This window comes from Schistocerca americana, chromosome 3 (assembly GCF_021461395.2).
Source record: "Schistocerca americana isolate TAMUIC-IGC-003095 chromosome 3, iqSchAmer2.1, whole genome shotgun sequence".
NCBI classification, from domain to species: domain Eukaryota; kingdom Metazoa; phylum Arthropoda; class Insecta; order Orthoptera; family Acrididae; genus Schistocerca; species Schistocerca americana.
In genome coordinates, this window is record NC_060121.1 from 385831621 (window position 1) to 385846444 (window position 14824).

Sequence of the window (14824 nt, forward strand, 5' to 3'; positions counted from 1 at the left end):
GCTGGTGGTTTTTAAAGTATTTTCATTCGTTGACAGCACTAACGATATCTGACGTTTTTGACGCCCAGTGGGACACAGAACTATTAGCGAGATCATTGTATGCTCGAGGATGTTATTCCGAGCTGCTGGTGGAGAAAAATTCGGTAGCTGACGTCTCTTCGTGTGCAGTCAACAACGATATGTGTGGTATTCGATTCCCAGTCAGCACTGAACTCTTCTTCATATTATTTCTAGTTCAAACATGATCACATATCGCTGCTGGTGTAACAAACCCACATTTAACGTTCGTTTTCACTAGAATATAATACCGATAGGTGCCAGGTTGGAGTTCTAGGAAGGAAAAAATTAATGTTTCATCTCGTCATTCAAGTTAAAACATCAAGCTTCTGCCGAGAAAATGCGATATGTCACAGTTGATTGTACTTCGATAACAATGTGATTAAGTTCTGGTTTAGAATCCCTGTCCAACACAAAGCTTTGCCTCACGGAATTTCAAGTAAGTTACTTGTGAAGAAGCAATATTTAACATCTCCCTTAGTTCGTTAACAAGGACAATAGATGCTGGGTACGAATTCGCGTCCCTTAAAAATGTTTACATTATGTAATTTAAAGTTGGTATTTGCTAACTGATACTGTCTAAACTCGAGGTATATCACTCTCTGAATGCCTAGTCAGGAATGACTGTTAGTTTCCGTCAGTCACGAAGTGTTTGCTTGGTATGCATGACCTGGGCTTTAATCCATATGCAGAACGAGGCGGTTCGTCGTGTCATTTGTACGTATTCTCAACTAGCTGCTCGTGAATAACTTAAATTTTTACTGTCATTTTGTGTTAAACAATAAGTACGGTATGTTACTTTGAAGAGGATATCATGTATACGACGATCTTACTACGTCCACTACCTATCTGACGTAATAATGAGAGTGGTAACATTTCAGGTACGTCATTTATTGTAATAAATGTGAGATTACAAGCCTTAAGGGCAGTCTTAATTGTGATAAGGGGTTCCCTGATATTTGTAGTACCTTGGTATTATTTTGCATCTTGAGTTACTGCGATACAGAGCAGTGTTTTCTAGCGGTGATTTGTTGGAACCATTTTCAATAGTCAAACGACTGTACCGAGGAGCGATTAGAGGACCTGCTAGACAGCTGCGTTGTGTGGGTTGCATGCTTATCAGGCGAAATTCAATTCAGGTAGTTCGGATACTTTTGAGCATTACTGTACATGTGCTTAGTAAAACTGAAACATAGAAAAGAAAACTTCTACGAGTATTAATAAATAAAATAAACGGTTTACTATTCTCGAAAACATATTAGAAACTAGGGAGGAGGAGTCTGTACGTTACACTATGAAGGATATGAAACAAAGTATTTCGCTGCTGACGCAGCAATGCTAAGTACGTCAGAGAGGCTGAATATGTCACCAGAGAAAAGGGAGCCTCTTGCCTTATCTCGCACTCGTGTGGGTGGCGAGGACAATTATATACGAGCGGCAGAGCCAATTATATAATTCCATCCAGGTATGCCGAGTACCAGTAGAAATGAAACTGTAACTCTTCCACAGTGTCCTAGGTATCCTACTAAGGAGCACTGTGGGCTGTACAGAAAGGAGGCGTCTTTCCTACATCAACGTGACCCAGAAATCATCACATTATCTACAGGTATGTTTCCTTGTTCTACATTTCTTAAAGTACTGCACGACTAACGTAATACATACGACGGAGAGTGGCCTACAAACAGCTTGTTTTCACATCCTTGGGAAGGAAGACAAATTTTGCAGGATTCATAAACCCCCTCCAGGAATTATATCGTCCGGTATACGTCAAGCATATATGTGCTAAGCATGCTTTACCAAAGTAAAAGCTCCAGTTAGGCCAACGTACAAAAAGTGCTGAAACTATAGTCGAAACCGAATCTCATGGCTACAAGACAGTCGGTTTGTCACCACGTTGTCTTACTCTGTAAATAACAATGAAAGCTTTTCATCTTCATTTCAATAAGTGCAACCTGAACGCATTTCAACATATAGCGAGATGACACAGAATATGATTTGAAAATTTTGAATCGATTGTTAGCAATTACGTTTGGACCCCTTGTTGCTGGTGTACTAAGGCTGGCGGCAGAGAAAATCAAATAAACTTGCCAAATGATGAATGTGGATCCAATGCGACGGGACATGGAATAGGGAAGTGGGTGCCGTGCACGAGCACCGAGCCACGGTCACTAGCTAGAAATGGGGGAAAACTACCGGTTATAACGATACCTGCATTTTAGTTCCGAGTAACCGTTATTTTTCGGTATTTCTTTGGTCTCGGTTATAACAGGCTTTTTAAATTTTTCGCTAATAACCGGATAAAAAAGCAGCATATCGGTTTGCCATAGCAGCAGCGCCAGAATTATTGGCTTTTAATCTTTTTAAAAAATGGAGTCGTATCTATTCGAAAAATTTCCAGTGCTTTGAAATATTACATTATTATAAATTAAACTAAGGTCCTTCCGAACAATTCTTGGAAGGCCCATAGTACATAGCGACGCCTGTCATAGTCGGTGGATGCGGTTATGGAAAAGCATGTTATCAATACGTCATTCTCCTGGCAGTTGTCAGTTTTCGTCACTTCGAGCCGCTACTTCTCAATCAAGTAGTTCCTCGAAACTTCCTGACAGATTAAAATTGTGTGCCCGACCGAGACTCGAACTCGGGACCTATGCCTTCCGCGGGCAAGTGCTCTACCATCTTTTTTTTAAAACTCATTTTGTTCGCTTTTGTTCGTTGCATCTGGTCGGGGCGGACGTCGTAAGACATCCGTTGAAGTTCGTTGATGATCGCTTCACTCAGTTTTTTTTTTAATTATTATTATTACAGAGGGCACGTAACCCTCTGACCGAACACGCTGAGCTACCGTGCCGGCAAAATATTACGCACCAAACAAGGTTTGAACTCAGATCCTTTCGCTTCGCAGCCAAACACTTTAACCATTACACTAACGCAGCTAGTCAGAAAGTAAACTTTTCACTCGAGGGAAGACTTGAACCAAGGACCTCTCGCTCCGCAGCTGCTCACGCTAACCACGGGACCACGGCGCCCCTACATATATATATGTATATGTATTTCGTTGCATCTGCTCGGTGCAGACATCGTAAGACATCCGTTAAAGTTCGTTGTTGATCGTTTGACTCAGTTTTTTTATTACAGCTCCCCGCTAACCCTCTGACCGAACATGCTGAGCTACCGTGCCGGCTATTTTTAAACCTAACTAACCTAAGGACATCGCACAACACCCAGTCCTCACGAGGCAGAGAAAATCCCTGACCCCTGACGCTACCGCACGACCACGAGCTGCGGACACCATCTGAGTTACCGAAGCACGACTCACGTCTCGGTCGGGCACACAGTTTTAATCTGCCAGGAAGTTTCATATCAGCGCACACTCCACTGCAGAGTGAAAAACTCATTCTGAAATAGTTCCTCAATTTGTGCAATGGGCTGAGTGCACCCCACTTCCTAATAGTTCTCGGCAGACCCGAAAGGTCACCCATTCAAGTGCTAGCCAAGCACAATAGCGCTTAACTTCGGCGATTTAATGGGAACTAGTGTTACCATACCAATGCGGCAAGGCCGTCGGCATTGCATTATTACAGAAATTGGGAAAAGCGATCATCACTATTCTACTAACAACGCCTATAGTTAAAAACTAGCAAGAAATGGAGTCGATAGAGCATTGCAAAGACGATAATGAATCCATGACGGTGTGCTGCGGCCGCTTATACGGCACGTCTGTATGTGCAGTGTGCACGTACAGTACATCAGTTGTACTCCAGAATGGCACCATCCCTGTTTTGGAAGTATTTTACGAACAGTGGTAGCAATGAAATACAATCTTCCATTTGTTTTAAAAGATGAAAAACTGGAGGAGCACAACGAACTCGCGACGTCATATAAGGAGAAAAAATCCACAATCATCTTTGGAATAGAAGGTAGATTTGACTGATAACACCTACTTTTTATTGAAGTGTTCTAGACCTGGGTTAATAAATGAACATTTGACTTTGTGGTTGTTTCAAGGTGAAACACAGACGACATTCAAAAGTGACGATGCTGGGAAGTCATCATTTTGTGTCCTCTCTCTCTCGCTGTCTTCGCGCCCATCTGCTTCACCTTCGCAAACTTTATGTTTATGATTTTTAGTGGAAGTAGAAGCAACTAAAAACCGAAAACAGGTTATTTCAGAAACCGAATATTTTGACTGGTTTTAACAGTAAGGTTAAAGTGGAGCCGAGAAGAACCGGTTTAATCGAAAACCGGTTGTTTCAGTGACAACCACCATCCCTAATGGTTCAAATGGCTCTGAGCACTATGCGACTTAACAGCTGAGGTCATCAGTCCCCTTGAACTTAGAACTACTTAAGCCTAACTAACCTAAGGACATCACACTGCCCGAGGCAGGATTCGAACCTGCGACCGTAGTGGCCCCGCGGCTCCAGACTGAAGCGCCTAGAACCGCTCGACCACACCGTCCAGCCACTATCCCTGTAACTGGCACTTTGTTAAAAGATAGTGGGGGGGGGGGGGGGGGTTGCTGACTCGAAAGGCGCCAAATTGTCTCATTTCGATGGCAACTTCAGTGACATGTGTTTTAGTGCTGGGTTCTTCGCTTTCTCGAGAATACATCGCCAGTAGCTTGTTATTTAAATGACTACTACCGTGGGAGTGGATAGCCCCTTTGATATGCCCTAGAAATAAGAAATAACAGCAAGGACCGTGATGCTTTTTGTTTTTAGTCCTCAGCTCGTGGTGTAGTGGTTGGGGTCACTACCTCTAGACTGCGGGGTCCTGGCTTCGTTTCCCAGATTGGGTGGACGTTTTCTTCGCTTGGGGACTGGATATTTGTGTTGAACTGGTCATTTCATCACAAAGACACGCAAGTCGCTGAAGTGGCTCAGGTACGAAAGTCTTGCACCAGGGGATCACCCTAGCAAAGATATGAGTTGCAAATGGTGAAATCTATTGAGATAAGAGACTTTGACAAAGGGTGGATTATTATTATTACGCACAACCTCTGAACCAGTATCTCGAAAACGACGAAGCTGCTCGAATGTTCACGTGCTACTGTTGTGAGCATCTATAGAAAGAGATAGGACAGTGAAACTATCACTAGGTGCTAAATGGCTGGACATCCACAACTCTTCACAGAACGTGGGGTTCGGAGGCTTGTCTACTCTCTAAGGTAGGACAGATGGTGACCCGTGACATCTATGCCGAAAAAGAAGAATGCTGGTGAATGCACAAGTGTTTCGTAAATTGTTGAACATGGAGCTCCGCAGCAGACCACTCCTAATTGTACACAAGTTGAGCCAACGACATCGTCAATTACGATTCAGAGGAGAACGGACCATCGGGATTCGACCGTCGGTCAATGGAAACGTGTCGGTTCTTCGGGTGAATCACATTTTTGCTACACCAGGTCGATGGTCGTCTCCACAAACGTAGTCATGGAACTGAACGGCAGCTAGAAACGTGCAGCGCTCCACTGATGCAGTCTGTTGGTGGCAGTATAATGCTATGGGAGACACTCACCAGCTCTTGTATGGACCTGTGATAATAACCTAATACACGCTGACAGCTGCGAACCACTTGCACGTCTACATGCAGGATGTCTTCCCCCACGGCGACGTCATCTTTGAACAGTGTAATTGTCCGTGTCTCGGAGCCAGACCAGTGCCACAGTGGTTTGAGAAGCATTATAGTGAACTCACGTTGATGTTTCGGGTACCGAATTCGACTGACGTAAATCCTATGGAACCCATATGGGTCGCTATACGACGCCTGCACTGAGTACGCTAATCAGCGGCCCATTATTTACGCGAATTACGTGACCTGTGCGTAGAGGTAAAGAGTGTGTACAGGGTCAATAGTAGGTCGTATGGTTGCTTTAGTAGATATGTCATTAACTCACTTCTGAAGCTGGAGACGTTATTCAATTCTGTAATATATTGCTGGAGGTTATTCCAGAGACGGTTTCCTGCTAGTGAGAAGGACTTCTAGACAGTGGCTGAACGATGGAGTGGGACAGAAAGTATTTGGCTTTGATGGGAACAGCGGTGTTGTTCGGGTAAGATTGTTAAGATTGAGGAGAGATATGAGGGAGAGAGTTCGTTGATAAGACAGTAGGGAAGACAGAGGGTATGGATATCTCTGCACTTGTCAGCACGCAGCCAGGATAGCTGTGCATACGAGGTGAAATACAATCAAAGAATCGAACATCACATATAAAACGAGGACAGGCGTTCATAACCAGTTCCAGTCACCGAGAGCTTTTCTGAGAAGGGTCTTGCAGGATAACATCGTTGCAATCGGTAATTGGAAGTATAGTGTTTGTACAAGTTTCTCTTTCAGGTCAGAAAAGGATAGCTATTTATATTTTTGTAGGTCATGGAGAGACGCTAATGTCTTTCTGCATATTGCAGTTATGTGCTCAGTCCAAATAAAATGGTTCAAATGGCTCTGAGCACTGTGGAACTTAACATATGAGGTCATCAGTCCCCTAGAACTTAGAACTACTTAAGCCTAACTAACCTAAGGACATCACACACATCCATGGCCGAGTCAGAATTCGAACCTGTGACCGTAGCGGCCGCGCGGTTCCAGACTGAAGCGTCTAGAACCGCTCGGCCACATCGGCCGGCCTGTGCTCAGTCCAATTTAGATTTTTCCGGTTGTTACTGTTGAGCTGTTTGTTGAAGGAGAGAAGTTATTTGTCCCATTTAGAGTTAAAGACAGTAGAGATTGCTGATATTTCGGTCTAATAAGCCTATAATGACCAACCAGTACCTCTTGGGTTTTGGATAGCTTGAGCTCTAATCCTATAACCTGCGCCCTTTTTGATAGTACACACAGGTGGGCATTGAGATTCTCGATAGCTTTCTTCAGGTTTGTTGATTTGGCTTAAATACAACTGGATGTCATCAGCGTACAAGTGGTATTTACAGCAGGACAAAACTGATGAAACATCATTTACATACAACGAAAAGAATATAGGACCTAACACCACCCAGGGGGGACGTCTTAGATTACCTGCCTCAATTGTGACTTTACATAGACCAGCCAGAACATTATGACCACCTACCTAATAGCCGATATGTCCAACTTTAGCACGGATAAAAGCGGCGACGTGTCATGGCATGGAAGCAATGAGGCCTTGGGAGATCGCTGGAGGGAGTTCGCACAAAATCTGCACACACAAGTCACCTAATTCTCGTAAATTCCGGGAAGGGACACGATTAGGTCTGACTCCACGTTCAATCACATTCCGGATGTGTGCGATCGGGTTCAGATCTATCGAGTTGGGGGTCCGCACATCTACTGGAACTCGCGACTTTGTTCCTCTAATACTCCATCACACTCCTCGCCTTGTGACATAGCGCACTATCTTGTTGAAAAATACCACTGTCGTCGGGAAACATGATCGTCATGAAAGGGTGTACGTGGCCTGCAACCTGTATACGATACTCTTTGGCCGTCATGATATCTTGCATTAGCTCCACGAGGACCCATGGAATGTTCCTCAGAGCATAATGGAGCTGCTGCCAGCTTGTCGCCGTCCTGCAGTACACGTGTCAAGGAGCTGTTCCCCTGGCAGAAAACGGATTCGCGCCCTTCCACCGGCGTGATGAAGGAGGTATTGGGGTTCATCAGACCATGCAACGCTCTGCCATTGCGCCTACGTCCAGTTTCGACAGTCACATGCCCATTTCAGTCGCAGTTGCCTATGTCACGGTGTTAACATTAGTACATGAAAGGGTCGTCGGCTGCGGTGGCCCATCGTTGGGAGTATTCGGTGCACCGTTTGTTCAGACACATTTGTACTCCGCCCAGCATTAAAATCTGATGTTAGTTCCACCATAGATCGCCGCCTATCCTATTTTGACTGTAGGCAGGCAGCGGGCATTGCTTGGGTGTCAAGTGGTTGCCTGCCTATAGGCGCCTAGACTACTTCATATGTATTCCCTGTAAAGACACATCTTATAAATTTTTCAGTAAATGTCAGCGGGTGCCACTGACGATGTTGCCGAACTTGGGTGTCTTAGAGGGAACCTTTGAATTTTATTCACACATGTGACAATGTCGCACCCTTTCATGATCACACCACAGGAGAATGTGAAACAGGAGAATTCAAAAAGATGAATACCTTTTGCTACTTCGGACCACGTTCAAATTTCGGCGATTTGTTTTAAACGTTTCCTAGTGTTTCCACCTGTACATCAGCACAAAAATTGTGGTCACATTGTGCTCAAAAGGGGTACAATCACGTTGACTGAAATTGCTAGGCCACGATGTCCTTAGAGAAGGGTTGAAGTTTCCAGGAGATCTCAGTAGTATCAAAGGTTGTCAAGAACATCGTCCTGTTGCTCATAACACTGCAAACTGTCCTTTTAAACCCCGAAATTTTTGAGAATAAACGCCCCAACAGAATTGGTGGTCCCACTGACGACCATTGCGCCACCTCCTAAGCCTTTTCGTGTTGCTTCTGAGCGGCGGTGTGTCTGAAATTTTTCCTTTCACCACCCGTAAGAAAACTGCTAGATTTCAATTAGGGGGTCGCTTTTATGACCTACATCCCAGAGGCAGCAAAAGAAGAGGGGTGAAATGTGGGTAAGAGAGGCTGTCTCTACCTTCCCACCATGTGAAAAGTCAACAGTGGCGTTCGACAGAATTGTGGTGAAATTCTGTGCTAATGAGTCATCATTAACTTCTGAACGTCATGAACTTCTGAGTTCTGGCCTTTATTTTGCATGTGTCGACACTTTGGTGTTTGAATCGTCTTCGAGGCCGACGATGACGTCTCAGAGCGCCAGGCTTTTGCACCAGTAGAGAAACTAAATTTCTAACTTAGGCTTCGCAATGGGAGACAGTTACTGGGTGTCGTAGGTGATCCTTTAATTCTCTTGCGCAGTATATATTCTGGGTCTCTGCAGCACTGACAGTGAATTAATAAAACGGAAGAATGCGCCGCGTTGGAGAATAGATGCACACTTGTGTAGAGACTGAACATGAATTGGAAAGCTGAGTTCACGCACTTCATGAAACTAGTATACGCTTAGCACTGAGGCTCACTGCTACCCTTCGGTCTAACTACTTTACAGGGTGTCCAAAAACATGTGTCAGAAACTTAAGGAATTTATTCTCGACGTAAAAACATTTCAACAAGTTCACTTGAACATGGGTCCGAAAATCTTTTGTTACGGTTGTATAAAAATATTTGTTATTGATGCCACAAAAACGATACGTTAACCAAACACATTTACATGTATGAAATGATTCATTACTCATGGCACGTGGATGATACATTTACCAAACACATTCACATTTACCGAAACTGTTCCAAGTGACCACCTCCTAATTCCATGCATCCCCTGAGCCTGCGTTCCATGCTTTGCCACACGTTGTGGAAAACTCCTGGTGTGTTACGTATTTGGTCAGATACGTAGAAAAGCAGTCTCCCACTTGTCCATGAACATTTCTGCTGGAAAGGGGGATAAAGGTGAGCCCATTGCCAGACCACCTGCTTGCTGATAATAGCTCCCTTAAAAAAAGAAATAATTTTGATTTAAATAACTTTCCACTGTACTGACAATGCTCAACTGCTCTTCTGGATTAATGATGTGTGAAGAAGCCTGATTTAACCTTTGCAGAACATTGCCTGAACAATAACCACAAATACGTAATACACTCCTGGAAATTGAAATAAGAACACCGTGAATTCATTGTCCCAGGAAGGGGAAACTTTATTGACACATTCCTGGGGTCAGATACATCACATGATCACACTGACAGACCCACAGGCACATAGACACAGGCAACAGAGCATGCACAATGTCGGCACTAGTACAGTGTATATCCACCTTTCACAGCAATGCAGGCTGCTATTCTCCCATAGAGACGATCGTAGAGATGCTGGATGTAGTCCTGTGGAACGGCTTGCCATGCCATTTCCACCTGGCGCCTCAGCTGGACCAGCGTTCGTGCTGGACGTGCAGACCGCGTGAGACGACGCTTCATCCAGTCCCAAACATGCTCAATGGGAGACAGATCCGGAGATCTTGCTGGCCAGGGTAGTTGACTTACACCTTCTAGAGCACGTTGGGTGGCACGGGATACATGCGGACGTGCATTGTCCTGTTGGAACAGCAAGTTCCCTTGCCGGTCTAGGAATGGTAGAATGATGGGTTCGATGACGGTTTGGATGTAGCGTGCACTATTCAGGGTCCCCCCGACGATCACCAGTGGTGTACGCCCAGTGTAGGAGATCGCTCCCCACACCATGATGCCGGGTGTCGGCCCTGTGTGCCTCGGTCGTATGCAGTCCTGATTGTGGCGCTCACCTGCACGGCGCCAAACACGCATACGACCATCATTGGCACCAAGGTAGAAGCGACTCTCATCGCTGAAGACGACACGTCTCCATTCGTCCCTCCATTCACACCTGTCGCGACACCACTGGAGGCGAGCTGCACGATGTTGGGGCGTGAGCGGAAGACGGCATAACGGTGTGCGGGACCGTAGCCCAGCTTCATGGAGACGGTTGCGAATGGTCCTCGCCGATACCCCAGGAGCAACAGTGTCCCTAATTTGCTGGGAAGTGGCGGTGCGGTCCCCTACGGCACTGCGTAGGATCCTACGGTCTTGGCGTGCATCCGTGCGTCGCTGCGGTCCGGTCCCAGGTCGACGGGCACGTGCACCTTCCGCCGACCACTGGCGACAACATCGATGTACTGTGGAGACCTCACGCCCCACGTGTTGAGCAATTCGGCGGTACGTCCACCCGGCCTCCCGCATGCCCACTATACGCCCTCGCTCAAAGTCCGTCAACTGCACATACGGTTCACGTCCACGCTGTCGCGGCATGCTACCAGTGTTAAAGACTGCGATGGAGCTCCGTATGCCACGGCAAACTGGCTGACACTGACGGCGGCGGTGCACAAATGCTGCGCAGCTAGCGCCATTCGACGGCCAACACCGCGGTTCCTGGTGTGTCCGCTGTGCCGTGCGTGTGATCATTGCTTGTACAGCCCTCTCGCAGTGTCCGGAGCAAGTATGGTGGGTCTGACACACCGGTGTCAATGTGTTCTTTTTTCCATTTCCAGGAGTGTATATGCATAACTTTTACATACAGAGGAAAAGGGCGCTAAACTCAGCCAATTAGAAATTTTAGAAATTAAAAGACAGATGGGTACATCCCCATACCGATTGTTAAACGAGCAAACCCAATTCAATTATTCACTTCTTTTAGATGAGATCACAATCTTAGGATAGAAGCAAAACTTTGGGCCCCAGTCAATAGGGGTTAAAAAGTTGTTGGCTCATGGATAACTTTAGGCCTGTCATGTTAGTGTAATTGCTGACTTGTGTAATAACGTATGAATTTGTGAAAAAAATGCTCACTGACATAATTTTACATCACCTTAAGAAGTTGAGATTACTATATTTTCCTTGCCATCATGTGAATTTGTGCATTATCATCTTTGGGAATCAGTAAAGTACTTGAAAATGGGCTTATAACCCGAAACCTAGGTTGTTCAGTAACGTTAATAATAAAATTGTGAAACAAGGCAAAAAACAGTGTTTGTTTAGTTAATTTACAATGTTTCACAAAGAACCCACGACTGATTCAATTAAAATGACTCTTACTAACTTCGGCGACAGCGTTAAACATGGGCTAAAAAACACTCATTGAGAATGTACTTCTTACCAAAAGGCGATTCTGGTAGCTGGAGTTGGTGTCTGTTAAACCATCCGAAAGAGGTTTTGTAGTGATGCCCTAACACATACGTCTTTAGAAGTCAAATACCAATTGTCATAGAAATAGCTTTAAACATGTTCAAACAAATTTCGGGCTTGCAGCCGGTCGCCGTTCAATACTTCGTTCGATATTTCAACTGGGCATCTGCCAGTCATCTTCAGGTGAGCCGTCGCAGACTGGCGATAACGTCCTCCGCTCCGCAATATATAGCGTACTGTAACTATTCTGCGCATGCGTCGAAAACTTGATAGTTGAACCAACACTGCCCGCCGGCAGCGCCCTCGCTGGTGGAATAGCGGAACTCAGTCGCCCTCTGCGTTGCTGTTTGCCACGGCCGTCGACGCACTCTGTCGTCTTCGATTTGAGCAAATCGTGGAGATGATGGGATTCCATGCACCGTCCAGCAGAATAGTTACAGTACGCTGCATATTGCGGAGCGGAGGACGTTATCGCCAGTCTGCGACGGCTCACCTGAAGATGACTGGCAGGTGCCCAGTTGAAATTTCGTGCGAAGTATTGAACGACGACCGGCTGCAAGCCCGAAATTTGTTTGAACAGTCAATTCGCCAGGAAAATTTTAAAATTCACAGCTTTAAACATGTTCAACATAACGAAATATTTTCAAAAAAATCTTCATCCCTTATTTCACCACCTAAGGGGCTGAATTTCTAAAAAAACACTAAAGCACTGAAACACGTCTTCTTTTATTTTTAACTGAAAAGCCAAATACAAATTTTCAGAAGTTTAGTTTCAAAAGTGCTTTCGTAATGAAATATTTCCATCAAAACTTACATCCGCTATTTTACCCTGTTAAGGGTTTAATTTCCAAAAACTCTGAAACCCGTTTTTTGGTTTTACTTCTGACGGAGAAATCAAATACCAGTTTCCATAGATATAGCTTTAAAAACGTTTTAGTAGTACTTTAATAACAATTTATTTTCACAATAATCTTCCGCACACTATTTGACCGAATTAGTGGTTGCATTCTCCAATAATTCTGATATTTGTCGACGCAGAAACCAAATATCAGTTTTCATAGACCTAGCTTCAAAATTGTCTTAATAAAGACTCATTTTCAAAAAACCTTTCGTCACCAAATTCACCCTCTTAGGGACGAAATTCCGAACAATCCCTTACTAAACCATGCCCATTGTACAAAATCATACCCTTCTTCTTAATTTATGTAAACGACTGAATTTACATTGATCAGGGGATGGCCTCAGATATGGCGAAACCGATTCAGGTCATATTGGTAGTTCGCTTGTGTACGTCCTGAAATCTAAGAAACCAAAGACTATGTCTTCTCCGCAGAATACTTAGATGATGCTATAGATCTACTGACGAGAGTGGATGTTCTATGTTTGCCCGTCCTCTGTTAGAGTGTTCCTGCGTGGTGGATCTTTACGAGATACGATTGACGGTGGACATCGAAAACCTTCAAAGAAGGGCAGCTCGTTTCTTATTATCGTGAAATATGGGAGAGTGTTACTGATACGATCCTCGAAATAGGGTGGCAATCATTAAAACAAGGGCGTTTCCCCTAGCGGCGAGATCTTTTCACGAAATTTCAATGTCCAACGTTCTTCTCCGAATGCGGAAATATTTTATTGACGCCCATCTGCATAGGGAGCAATGATCATCATAATAAAATTAGAGAAATCAGAGGTTGCACGGGAAGATTTAAGTGTTCGTTTAACCCGCGCGGTGTTCGAGGGTGGAACAGTAGAGCAATAGTGTGAAAGTGGCTCGATGAACCATCTGCCAAGCTCTTAAGTGTGCATTGCAGAGATTTCATGTAGATATAGACTCAGAATAGTAAGAAAGTAGGCAAAAAAATTTGTGTAACGAATTGGATTAGTCAAGAGTTGAAGCTTTAAGTGTCGTTGTATGTAAACAATTCCGAGTAATGCTTGTGTGAATTCATCACGAGGGACCACAGAAAATAGACTGCGAGGTGGTTATTTACATAGAAGCGGAGTACAGGATGTTTCAAAAGAGAAGTGTGCTTGGATAAATGCAGCAGGAATTGCACAACCGTGCGGATACAAGAAGGATTCATAACATAATTCATGATCAGATTTCAGCAGCGACTTTTCACGCGTTGTTGTGTGAGGTCGATCCAAATTAATTCTCGAAAAAAATATTTTTAAATGCAAACCAATATTTTTCTGCAAAATCTTCTGAAGCAACGATGCAGTTGCGCGAAGATTCCATTCATTAGATATTCTTGGTGCCGCTAGTACATTTGCACCGAATTACAAGTTATTGTTTGTTGTTGTTGTGGTCTTCAGTTCTGAGACTGGTTTGATGCAGCTCTCCATCCTACTCTATCCTGTGCCAGCTTCTTCATCTCCCAGTACTTACTGCAACCTACATCCTTCTGAATCTGCTTAGTGTATTCATCTCTTGGTCTCCCTCTACGAATTTTACCCTCCACGTTGCCCTCCAATACTAAATTAGTGATCCCCTGATGCCTCAGAACATGTCCTACCAACCGGTCCCTTCTTCTTGTCCAGTTGTGCCACAAACTCTTCTTCTCTCCAATTCTATTATGTGATCTACCCATCTAATCTTCAGCATTCTTCTGCAGCACCACATTTCGAAAGCTTCTATTCTCTTCTTGTCCAAATAATTTATAGTCTACGTTTCACTTCCATACTTGGCTACACTCCACACAAATACTTTCGGAAACGACTTCCTGACACTTAAATCTATACTCAATGTTAACAAATTTCTCTTCTTCAGAAACGCTTTCCTTGCCATTGCCAGTCTACATTTTATATCCTCTCTACTTCGACCATCATCAGTTATTTTACTCCCCATATAGCAAAACCCCTTTACTACTTTAAGTGTCTCATTTCCTAATCTAATTCCCTCTGATTCACCTGACTTAATTCGACTACATTCCATTATCCTCGTTTTGCTTTTGTTTATGTTCATCTTATATCTTCCTTTCAAGACACTGTCCATTCCGTTCAACTGCTCTTTCAAGCCCTTTGCTGTCTCTGACAGAATTACAATGTC

General features: G+C 44.3%; 1 protein-coding gene across 1 annotated transcript in view; it reads left to right on the top strand.

The window, feature by feature from the left end:
- Positions 1-1546: 1546 nt before the first annotated feature.
- Positions 1547-14824, top strand: part of LOC124607277 (monocarboxylate transporter 13-like) — a 97152-nt gene continuing 83874 nt past the window's right edge. The window contains exon 1 of the mRNA XM_047139556.1: positions 1547-1663. The gene's annotated coding sequence lies outside the window, so the exon portion shown is untranslated. The remainder of the gene's footprint in view (positions 1664-14824) is intronic.